We start from the raw sequence: 12470 nt of genomic DNA, 5'->3' as shown, positions 1-12470 counted from the left end.
TTGGTTGGAGGGTTTGTTTGGGGTTTTTTTTTTGGGGGGGGGGGGGGAGGGGGAGGGGAGGAAGGTGTAGATCAATATAGAGGTTGTCTATTCTGATGCCCAAAGACACTATTGCAGTCAATCTCCAATTGGAATAACCTGAAATCTCAGCACAGTTATTAATGGATATCAAAAGAGCTCCTGCTATTAATGTGGCAACCCCTGAGCTCCTGAACAGTAATTCTCACTAATATAAGACCAAGTACTATCTTTGGATTCACATGCATTGTGCTGCCTGAACTCAATGGAAGCCACACACTTGCACATGAGTCCTCCCCAGAACTTTATACATAGGAAATGGGATAATTTTCAAGTAATTCTCCCTTCTTTGAAGGGATAAGTCCACAGAGCCTCAGTATGGGTCATCACTAAGGCTAAGATTTTGTCATGGTTATTTTTAGTAAAAGTCATGGACAGGTCATGGGCAGTAAACAAAGATTCACAGACGCCGTGACCTGTCTGTGACTTTTGCTGCTGCAGCTCCATGGTTTCCCCCTGCCGCCATGGTGGCTGGGAGCTGTGGGGTTCCCCCTCTTCTCATGGAAGCTGCAGGGGGCCCCCTTCCATCCATGGTGGCTGGGAGCTGCAGGGTGACCATATTTCCCAAAGAGAAAATGGGACACCCCCAGCTGCTTGCCTGAGGAGTGCTTCCCCCCACTGCCCATGAGGCTGTCACCCATTGCTAGAACCCTGAGGAGGGCCCCCTCAGGAGTCTGTCACCTTATGCTGGAACCTTGCCAGGACCTGTGTGACATAAACATAGCCTTAGTCATCACAGGTTTGTAGCCAGAGGGGGCAGAACTTGCTCCACCTTCCAAAGACTCCCTCAGTTACAAGATGCTTCCAAAGCTAAGCCCTCTGGGTTGTGAAACAAAAAGGGAGTGTCTCATCCTGCATCAGTACCTTGCAAAAAAATACTTGACAAGAAACATGAACAAGAAGAAAGATTTTAACTTCTGCAGAGAACTTTAACCACAAGTTTGACAGATTTCTCTTAATGGATTTCCAGGGGAAGGCCGGCTCTGTGGACCTATCCCTTTCAAGAAGGGAACATTTTCAGGTAAGCAACCACAAATTCTCCCATTCTCTCTCCAGGCAAGGTCCACAGATCCTCAATGTAGGATTTTCTGAACAGTGACAAAATTCCTAGGGAGGGAACAAAATGTCACTCATAGAAAGGATTCTCTTACTCTAAGGAATCACTACACCATGCAGGCCCTACCTGCCTAAGGTTGCATCAGCTGAAGACTGAGTATCTGTGTTGTAAAACTTAGAAAATGTATGCAGGAATGACCAAACTGCAGTTTTAGATTGCCTGAGAAGGGGCCTGCACTTTCTCAACCCATGATGCCACCTCCGCTTGTACTGAGTGAACTCTTGTTTCCACTGGAGGATTGAGACCTTTTGCTCTATACACACCAGCGTATACACTGTGAGATTGATGATCTAGATGCTTTAGCTCCTCTTTACCTTGGATGAAATAAGACCAGGAAGGCTGGTCTTAAGCTCTCAGTTCTTTTCAGATATGCCTTTAAGGCTTGCTTGCATCCAACAAATACCATAGTTTCGCCTTTGGGTGAGAAGGATGTGGACAAAAGGAAAGCAATGAAAAATGCTTAATTGTGCTCATTATGCTCAATGAAAAATAAAATTTACTTTTGGAATAAAGGTGGGAGCCATTCACAAAACCACTTTATCTTTATGGAAGATGCAGAAGGATGGATCAGTTGATAGAGCTCCCAACTCGGACACCCTTCTGGGCAAGCTGGTAGGGATGAAAAAGGTTAATTTGATAGCCAAGTAGTGCAATGAAGCTGATTTAATAAGTTCAAAGTGCACCTGCACTAAGGCATTGAGCACAATGTTCAGATCCCAAGGTAGTGCTCTCTGCACCTTAGAAGGACCCAATAGCTGAACTGCTCTAATGTAGAGACACACGTTGTTATGGTGGAACACAGAAGACCTTCTAGATGCACTCAAAATTGTCGACAGTGCAGAAATGTGTACTTTTAAGGTATTAGCCTGCAACCTGACATAAAAACTGCCATGTAAAAATTCCGGAACATAAGACATTTTGGTTAAATGATGCTGAATAAGTCTCCTACTGTGTGTATTTAGCCAAATCCTTGTATAAGACCTGTTTTTTTTTTACTTTCTCCTAGATGCCAACAGAGTTTTGACAAGACCAGCAAACCTTTCATTTTAGAAACTTCCTTTCAAATGCCAAGCTGCTAGATTTGACTTGCTTGGATCTTGGTGAAGAACTGGTTCCTGAGATAACAAATCTGGTCTTGGATTCAGGAAAAATGGTAACTCCCACTGACATGTCCACCAGGTCAGGAAACCAAAGCCTTCCAGGCCAATGAGGAGCCACTAAGATCACACCCATTTCCTCCTTTCTAATCGTCTATATTACCCTGGTGGCAATGGGCACTAGGGGAAAGGCATGTATGCCCAGGGCTTCTGGTTCTCGTCTCCTGGCAAAGTATTGGAAAGCCTTCCAGAACTGGAATTTTGAAAATTTTGGTATTCAATTGGAAGGATTTGTTGTGAAGACTCCATTATGCCTAACTGATTTTCCTTCTGCTCAGCCAGTCAACATTTTTATTGCTGGTGCCCTTGATGTGCAAGGTGTTGATAGACAGCAGATGGGCCTTCACTGACTGCATCAATGATGCTGCTGCTTTCTGTAGATCCCTTAACCTCATACTGCCCAAAGGCTTACATATGCCATTACTGATAGACTGTCCATTATTATAAGGATATGACTGTTCAGCAATGCTGAGGCCAGACGCTGAAGAGAGTATTTTATTGCCACCAGTGCTAGAAAATTTATGCTTTTCTTTTGTTTTGTTTGAAAAAGGACCATGTTCCTTAAGTCACACACTTCTAGGAGAATACTCCTCATCCTTCCAGACTTGCATCTGTTATGACAGACCTGTCTGGTTCTGCCATGTTCATCTCTCCCTGGAACCTCTCCAGACTCATCCAGCAATCCAGGGAATTCAGAACAAGTGACAAAATGGTCACTTTCTGAGATGGAAAAATCAGAGAACAAGGGAATCAACAGCAGGAAGCCCTGGAGAGTCTTCATATGCATACTTGCTCAGAGCACTATCCCTATGCAGGACACGATCACCCCTAGAACACTCAGAATGCTGACTGATGTCCTTGGGCATCTCCTCAGGAGGGTAATTGCTGATCTAATCTTGTCCTATCTTTCAGCTGACAAACATTTTGTGGGCCTCTACATCTAGATAAACTAGGCACTCAGATGGCTGAAAATGAACCTTTTTGGAATGTACTATGGAATCCATGCTGTTGCAACATATGAATTATGGTCCAAGTTACTCAAGTGGACTCCTCCTTGGATGGGGCTCTTATTTAAATGTCACCCAGGAAAGGGTACATCCGTATCTACTACTGCCTGTGAACAGCCACCAAAATGAGTAATTTTGTGATGATAGTCTGAAAAGCAGCAATTTGTATTGAAAATGATTGGCCTCATGAGTAAGTTGCAAAACTCCCCTGTGCCCCGATGAACTGGCACGTGAAGGTAGGCCTCCCTCAAGTCGACTGATACCTTATATCAGAGGCACTGCATTTAGCCGTATGGAGTGGAAATCCATCAACTTCTTGATATAAGGTAATCATCCTGGCAGATCACTCCCACTATTGACTTCAAAGTGTCCATCTTGAACCTGGGCCTCCTTATGAACTTGTTCAGGCGCTTTTAATCCAACACAGCTCTGTCCTCCCCAGATCTCTTGGGTACCAGAAATAAGAATGAATATTGGCAGGAGAACATCACTGCCTCGGTGGCTCTCTTTGTCACAATGATTCGCAAAAGAGGATCTATAGCCTTTGGTATATTCTGCCACTTTTGAGGGATTTGAGAGTAGTGGAGAAGGGAGAAAATTATTTGGAATCTTCTGACTCACTTTTCTTGAACAACATCCGGGGCCCATCTGTCTAATGTTGAGAGGCAATTGGTCCTTGAATTTTAATAGCTACCCCACCCCCAGTTGTTGCTTACTGGACCCACCTGACCACAGTCAGGAGTTGTTCTAGTGTTGGAATTTGCACTATGGGAAGAGTGCTCTCTCCTCTTCCCGGCCTTAAACTTGTTCCATCTGACTTTGTGTAGCCTCACCTTCTGTATTTAGGGGATTAGCCATGAAAAGGATACTTAAGCCTGTAATAGAGCTGGCTATTCCTTTTCCTGCATTTGTAATCAGGAAGTCCTGAAGGTCTTTTTGATTTAGCTGAGGACTTTGTCATGACTTTATCTAATGGCTCCCCGAATTGCTAAGCTGCTAACATGGTTTTGGCCTAGCCCTGAACTCCTTAGTAAGCCAGGAAGAGCTAGATAACAGCTGCATGATGCAGCCCTTTGTCTCAATGGATCCTGTGTGGTACATGCACACTGCAAAAAAACAAACAAAACAAACCCCCTGGCAGAGAGTTTGAGCATGGGTCAACTGACTCAGGTTCACAGAGCTCATTCTCCAGGGCTAACAATAGCAATGTAGATGTTCCCACTCGGCTTGGTGTCAGGGCTCTGAGATCCTCCCCCTTTGCCAGGTTTCAGAGCCTGGGCTTCAGTTCAAGTGGGAATGTCTACACTGCTATTTTTAGCCCTGTAGCACGGGCCCAAGTCAGTTGACCCCAGGCTTTAAGACTCTCTGCTATGGTGTGGTTTGTTGTGTTTTTTCTCCCAGTGTAGACATAACCTTAGTGAGCCAGGCATAGCTACTTAACAGCTGCATAGGGCGGGTCTTTGTCTGACTGCATTTGTTAATGAGCCAGACAGCACTACAGAAGAGCCGCAGAGCACAGCTGTGTTGCCTCACTGAAACCTAGGGTGAACAAGGCAGGATTCCAAAAGGGTTACCACCCCTTGTTAAAGCAGGCAGAGTTAGTCAGTCAGACATAAGTGGTGAGCCAAGAGGCCCCTTACCGCCTGCTTGTTCCTCCATGTCTGCGCTGCTCTCCCTCTCAGTCCTCTACAGCCGGCTGTATGAGGCATGGTCGACCCATAATGAGCAGAGCTGTGTTAGTCTAGCAGATGTGGCATGGCTGACCTGCCCTATGAGCAGGGTTTGGTTAGTTTGGAAGTTGTGGCATGGTTGATCACAGCATAAGCAGTGTCTGGTTAGTCCAGGGAGTTTTGGGCCCCCTTTTCTGCCAGTGTCTCTGTTCCTCTGATTGCATGTGAAGTGTTCAGCCATAGAGGCCTACCCAGACACGTTACACTGGAATCTAATATTTTATTATGCTTATTCTTTCTATGTGCGAAAAAAACAGCTTTTAGCTCTGGAGCCTTCTGGTGATGAGTCAGAGGAACTGCCATCTCAGGAAGAACAACAAGCCAATTGTCTAATTTTCTTGGACCATTTCTTGACCTCTTTTCCCCCTTCTTAATTTACTCAGTAATCTTCCTGCACAGGTCAGATTGCAGTATCAGGGCCCAAAAACGCGAACACAGATTCAACAGATAATAGAGAAGAGCAAATCTTAATTTACAACAGTAAAGCATCATAGGGTATCGTGAGACCCTGAGTTCTAAATGAGAAAAGACTGGAGCTGGAACAAAAACCTTACTTTTTTCAAAACTTAATACACAGAAAGGAAATGCTATACTGCTTTTGGCCTTCTTAGAGCTCATCCATTATGAAATGTTGTTTTACCCAAGTACAATGTCAATGCAATGTCAAAACAAAAAGGCACCCTTAGGTTATGCGACTGTAAAAAGCAAGCTAGCTCTCTCTCTCTCTCTCTCTTTTGAAAATATGACTATAGAGAATCATGGGAAAGTTATGCAAATCACTCCTATGGCAGGCACGAACACCAGTTTGAAAAGCCTTTTGGCAGCTTTTGATTCTATTATAGCTTCCTCAAAACTTCATCTTTTATGTAATTTATATTCATTTACTGTGATGTTTCACTCTTTACACTTTATCATGGGGGGAAAAACATTTTTTTTTAGTAGAGGGTACATTTCTCTTAATTTTTGGGCAGCTTTATTAATCTAATCTATGACTTCATATAAATAACAATAATAATATGCATTTCTATGTACTTTTCCTATCCAGTGATCTCAAAGCACTTTACAAGCACTAGTGAATTAAGCCTCACACCACCTTTGTGAGGCAGGGAAATATTGTTATTGTGTAATAAGTGGTCTCAGACCCAGGGCCAGCATTAGAGGATAGCAAGCAGGCTAATTGCCCAGGGCCCCATGCTGTAGGGGGCCCTGTGTGGTGGGGGTTTGTGCTTCAGTTTCAGAAACGTTGCAGAAATCCAATGTGTGAGCAGGTAAGGGAGGCAGAGTGGGGGACCCACTCCTTCGTTTCTGCCCTGGGCCCCAGCGAGTCTAATGCCGGCCCTGCAGATTGAATACCAAGATGTAATTTAATCATAAAGTTCTGCTGAAATCAGAACTGGTAAAAGCATAGCTCATGCAGTTTATGAACACCAAGAAACCCCTGAGATTTAATTACCTTTGATATGCAGCCTGGAACAACATGCTGTTATTTGTAATATGCTAAATGATTACAAAAGGTTTTTCGGTAGAAAAAAATGGAAGCAAAAATTATATGCTTCACTACCACTGAATATTATATCGATGAGGCAGGAAGAAAGAAAGAAAGAAAAGAAAAAATATGAAGAAAAGCAGCTGTGTGCTGGAGGAGCAAGAGATATGACTGGTTTATGCTTGAAATAAATTCTAGTAGTCTCAGGAATGTCACCACATTCACAATATGACAAACCAAAGGACACCAGTAATTGTAAAGTTAAGGCTGAAATACTGTGGCAAAGGGACATATATTGCTTTCAAGCAGTATGTAGAACCTCTATTGGTAACAAATGGATTCAGCATGAGGGTCACACTCATTGCATGTCTCTGACAGGATGCAGGGCTACTACTAGTTTGCTGCTAGAAAACGAGATTAGCCCAATTAAGCTTCTTCCTCCCCTGGCACAAAGTGCTCAAGGGCAGAAGAAGAGCTGGATGCTACAAGCCAGAGACCCCAGGGAGGAAGACAGGAAACTCATCTGAAGAAGTGAGGTTCTTACCCACGAAAGCTTATGCTCCCAATACTTCTGTTAGTCTTAAAGGTGCCACAGGATCCCCTGTTGCTTCTTTAAGAATAGTTTGTTGGGTGACAGAAGGCCTTGGAGCTGCAGGCTGAGGTGATGGCTTAGACTGGGATTTTCTGGTTTAGATCTCTGCTAATGTAATATCAGCTTGCTGTAAATAGTGCACTCTGAATACATGGGGGAAATATGTACAGGAGGAACACAAATGGCAGAAAGATGTTTGTGGGTTGTTTGGTTGTTTTTTCCTATTCTACCTGGCAAACTACTCTGCCTATTTACAGTGGCTCTAAGTACCACCGTGGTCTGAGATTAGTACATAATGTTATGTCTTATACTGTAGGTGTTGTGATTCCCACCACACTATATTGAAGGAGCAGCGAGCTAGGGATGCCTTTACTTCCAATTACTCTTCTCTGTTTCTGTCACTGTTCTCATGGGGCTGGAGTGAGGCCAGGAGTTCTCCAAGCCCATCTCCAGCCTTTGTATATCACCCTTTTCTTCCTTGTATGATGAATGCAACCCTTCCTGTGATGAAAGGAGCACTGCAGGTGCTTTCTTAGTTGTCTGTCAAAACCAAGTCTTGAATTGGCCAAGGACTAAGAGTGGTGTTCTCTTCCTCACCCCTCCCAAAAAAGTATTACGGCTGGTCCCTCCCATCCTGAGTGTCAGGGATCCAAGCTGAAAACTAGACCTTATTTTAATCTGTGAATCTCCTTACTTTATTTATCAACATAGAGTATGGAAGAGAGCCATCCATGGAAGTATAAGTATGTGGAATTATAAGGCATAATGGAGTGCTGCAAAACCCACTGGTACATGCATGACAAGTGTCCTGGTGGGTCCTGCAATTCTGTAATAAAAAATGAAGGTGGTGCTGGGGTTTGTGGGGGATGGTGGCCGAGGAGAGTCAAACACCACACTACTACTGCCCTGAGAGTTCCTGCAGTAATGCAGAACGTTAATTTCTTAAAGATTCATCCAGATGGTGACTCCTGACTAAGGTATGGTAAAGAACTAAATATTTATTTCACCACATATTTGGTGAAGACATGGGGCTTGATTCTGCTCTTGCATCATTTTTACACTGGTGTAAGTCCATTGACTAAGCAGAGTTACCCCAATTTACACTGATGTACAGGAGACCAGAATCAAGCCCCATGTCTTCACCAAATACACGATGAAGTAAACAGGTTAGGACCTATGTGTGTCTAATCAACATTTAAACATGCTATTACAACTTCAAAATCATTATTTGGGGTTTTTTAAAGGGGAGGAGGGGATTTTGTGCATTTAACATAAGATAGCCCAACCCAGTTTTCTCTCAACAAAAGCATTTTCTCTAGAAGGAACTATTACATGCACTCAAATTGTCTATCAAACCCTAACTGCTAATTAAGAACAAAAATGACTGTGAAATTGCAATATAGGAGCCATTTAATTTTACTGGAAATTCTAGGCCTTTACTGTCAGTGAAGTAACACCTCTCATCAGCCCTGCAGACACCAGCAATGAGTCACCTCTCCTTCTTTGGTTTTTCCAATTAATGATGCAGACTGTTTTCATACACTTGCCACTGATTAACTATAGTTGACTGTTTTGTGGTTGTATTTGGTTATGCTACATATAATTTAGCAAACATGTCAGACAGTCAGAGTGCTACAGAGGGGATTTTTTATTCTGTTTGATGCTTTTTTTATACAAAGGTACTGTTTAATATTTGCAGTGAGAAACTTCAATATCAAATGAGACTCCCAAGAGGCTCTGTGTAAATATTCAACACCAAGAAATATCGCCTTCTCCTTTGTTCATGTCACACCAGCAATTACTAGTAACAGCATGGCTGATTCGAGCGTTATGTGCCGTCTAAATGTATAACGAAAAACAATGGCAACTGGGAATTATTTCCTTTAATATAGATTTAATTATTAATCAAAGCCATGATGTATACTAAATATTGGCAGAATTTCTTGACAGCTGCAGGAATGTAGTTATCTGTGGGACGTTTATAGTCCTTTTCATTAAAAAGAGACATCCATACACCTTCACAGCAAATTTCGGCCATACATACTTTTTTTTCTCCTCAGTATATTCATGGCTTCCTTTCTTTTATCTAAATACAGAGCAATCAAGAGTTTTGCTGGGAAGCTTTTACAGTACTCATTAAGTTCTAGATCATATTTTACAAATAAATTACATCTAGCCCTTACATAGTTTTATATCTTAAAAAGTATTTTTAATAAAGACCACATAAGCACTTACCATTTGAGATGTGTTTTCACTGAAGTCAAATAAATAAAGGCTGTGAAAAGCTCAATCCTTAACCTCCCTGTTGACAATAGTAACTAGTGCCAATTGTGGTGCTAGTTTTTGTAACACAGGAATAAGACCACAATTATTTCATAGGCTATTTAACAGCCAACAGATTGATTTTGAATAATGGTTTAAAGATTTGATTTTTTTCATCCCTTTTAAATAAAACAAAAGGACAACTTGATAACTTTTGATTACGTTCACCTTTAGTGGATTTTAGTCAGTAATCTAGAGTTTAAAGGCTCTATGCTGCTAGCAATCACTTGAGATATTCAACAAACTTTAAATAAGTTTTCTGATTTGTTCTTGATGCACCTCTTGGAAGCCATAACAGCATCCTTCCCACAGGACATGATGTACATGTTATCCAGTCATCATTACAGGATTTAACTCCATTTATGTAATCACTAATGTCAAAGAGCCAAGTCTTGATGCAAACCCATGACTTCCAAATCTCCAGATTTCTGTTGTGATCTACAGTACCTGGACTTAGAAACCAAATTTTCACCTAATAGTGCATTTAACAAACACCATTAAATTGTCTGTCTTCACTATTGTTAATTACACTACCTATGAACCTTGTATGTATCTTAATGCTAACTGCAAAGTGTATGATCATGTTAAGATCAATCCTGTGAATAGTGAAAATTGCTTAATATTAGGGTTAAGATATTGTCTATTAAAACGCGATCAAGGTGGGAAAGGAAATATGGGGGTTTGGGACACTCAAAGCTAATCTGGATGAAAACTTGATTGTGTTTCTAAATGAGATTGACCCACAAGTCTGTTCAAAGTTCAAAATGATTTTTAATTAACTTTTACATTTAGAATTTAAACTAAATTGAAGCATATACTGCCTTTATAAAAATAATACTAATACTATGTGCTTCTGTAGTGTCTGTCATTCAAAAATCAAAAAGTTCTCTTCAAACAAAAATGTATGAAACCTCATAACAAACTTGTAAGGTGGGTAACTATTGTCAGACCCATTTCACAGCTGGGTTAATTCAAATATAGATGTAAAGTGACTTCCAAAAGAAAATATAGCAAGTCTGTGGCAGAGCTGGGAATAGAAGACTCCTGTCTCCCAGTGCTCTTCTACCCATTGGACACACTGGGCTCAATTAAGAATGAGCTATAAGGTGTAAAGTTAGAACCTCCTGCCATTTCTTTATAGGGGAGTTAAATGGGTGTATGTATATAGCATTGCAAAGAGATCTCAAACAGGATTAAGGTTGATCAATTATACTATACAAATGCCTCACAGACACATTACAAATTGGTCTGGGCTAAACACAGGTTAATTATCTTCCTGTAAAAATAAGACAAACATTTAGAGCAGTGAGGGATTCTAAGTGATGACAAATTACTGCAAAATAGCTAATTACATTGGCTTGAATCATTCTGTTTCTCATAGGAATTTTAAACAGTAAAAATATTATGCACTTTTAATGAATATCAGGCTTATTTTATGATTTAAAGCTTTTGCAAGGTTGGTAATGGCTCTCCAGGTCTATAAAACAATACAGCATCTCAAATAAAGTGTCTCATCTTCCTCTTTCCTTCCATCTGTTAGTGTCTCTTAAGATTTTGTCCTTAGCCTCTACACTGTCTTTCCTTCATGACCTTGTCTGCTCTTTACTGTTTCAACTACAGCCTTGATGAGGATGATTCTCAAATCTACGTTTCTTAGAACTGTATGCCTTCTGTTCAGTTCCTCATCTCCGGGTGTCTTTTTAGCACCTCCTCTTGGGTGTCATTACAAGCTACCATTACAAACTCTCCAAAAAGGATTTTTTTTTCATCTTTCCTTTCAATACTTCTCCACTCTGTCTCTTCTCTATCTCCATTGAAAACACAATGATTAAGAATTTGTGTGAGACAAACTGGGAAATAACATGTATTATTTTTTATGAATATGGTGCATGACTCTCCTTATTTATGATGGAGTTGCTATAGAGTTAGATCAAAAGGCATTGTTAAAAGAACCAAGCAGGAAAGGTAAAATAATGGGCTAGATAAGGAGCATCCCACCAAACAGTAAAACACAGTGGCCAGGTTTATAGCCACGAAGAGGTGATGCCTATGTCCCAACTCTAGTGAGAGAGCTGTTTGGCAAGGCTGATGAGAGACAGACCAAAGGGAAATACTAAGCCATTACAGGAGCATGGGCCTAGAAAAGGGAGGAGGGTTAGGTGAGCAAGGTGAGGCTGCCCAGAGAGAATCAATGAAAGCTGATAGGCTAAGGGGTACCCAGAGCCTGCTGCAAGCAGAAAGTCTATTTTTCCCAGCCAGCGATGGGGATTAGCTGGGCTAACAGGTACCTACAAAAGCTGATGAGGAATGATGAAGGTGTAGGTCAGAGCAATGTGTCTAGCTTTTTTATTGTTTTTACCTTTTGCTCTATGTGCTTTGTGCCTCTGGGGAAACAAATGAATAATACTTTGTTTTGAAGACCCTGTTTTGAGTTGCTTTAATCAACTCCCTGGTCACAGGTTCCCAGAGCGAAAGGGCTTAGAGGTTCCAAACGCTGTTCAGCCTGTGTCATTAACCTGGCTGGGAACCAGGAAGGCTGCAACCCACTCTGGGACTGGGTCACTGGTCTGTGTGGTTCTGCCTTGATTGAAGTGCAGGAAGCCAGCCCTGTTACAACAGGTGCACTTGAGAGGGAGGGACTAAAAGAGGTCCAAGGTGCCGTTCTCCCTGTAACTGTGACACTTTGTCTTCCAGATTTACAATCACAGTGGTATATTTACACTTCTCCCCATTACTTGTCTTTACTAAGCATGCCCCTTTTTTCTCTGTAATATAGCCATCCTCTCTTCATTCCTCCCCAGTCCCTGAAAACCCTTGTCCAGTTCTTGTCTATCATTATCTTCTGTTTTAAACTTTTTCTCTAGACCTTCCCACCTCTCCCATCTTTTCTCTCCAATCAAATCCATATAGTGTTTCAAAATCATTCTTCTCTCCTGACACTCCAACAAAATTGCTGCCCTCTGAGAAAGCCAATGAAAGGA

The 12470-nt window shown here is 41.6% G+C and overlaps 1 protein-coding gene and 1 long non-coding RNA gene across 2 annotated transcripts in view; one reads left to right on the top strand and one right to left on the bottom strand.

The window, feature by feature from the left end:
- LOC135982412 (uncharacterized) overlaps nucleotides 1-8473 on the top strand; it is a 128159-nt gene extending 119686 nt beyond the window's left edge. The window contains exons 4-5 of the long non-coding RNA XR_010599759.1: nucleotides 1049-1099; nucleotides 2202-8473. This is a non-coding gene — a long non-coding RNA (uncharacterized LOC135982412). The remainder of the gene's footprint in view (nucleotides 1-1048; nucleotides 1100-2201) is intronic.
- The window catches only part of DISC1 (DISC1 scaffold protein), a 352017-nt gene that overhangs the window by 5268 nt on the left and 334279 nt on the right, over nucleotides 1-12470 (bottom strand).

This window comes from Chrysemys picta, chromosome 3 (assembly GCF_011386835.1).
Source record: "Chrysemys picta bellii isolate R12L10 chromosome 3, ASM1138683v2, whole genome shotgun sequence".
In the NCBI taxonomy this organism is placed as follows: domain Eukaryota; kingdom Metazoa; phylum Chordata; order Testudines; family Emydidae; genus Chrysemys; species Chrysemys picta.
Note: the sequence above shows the minus strand (reverse complement) of the source record. Positions and strands in the feature narration are given on the sequence as shown.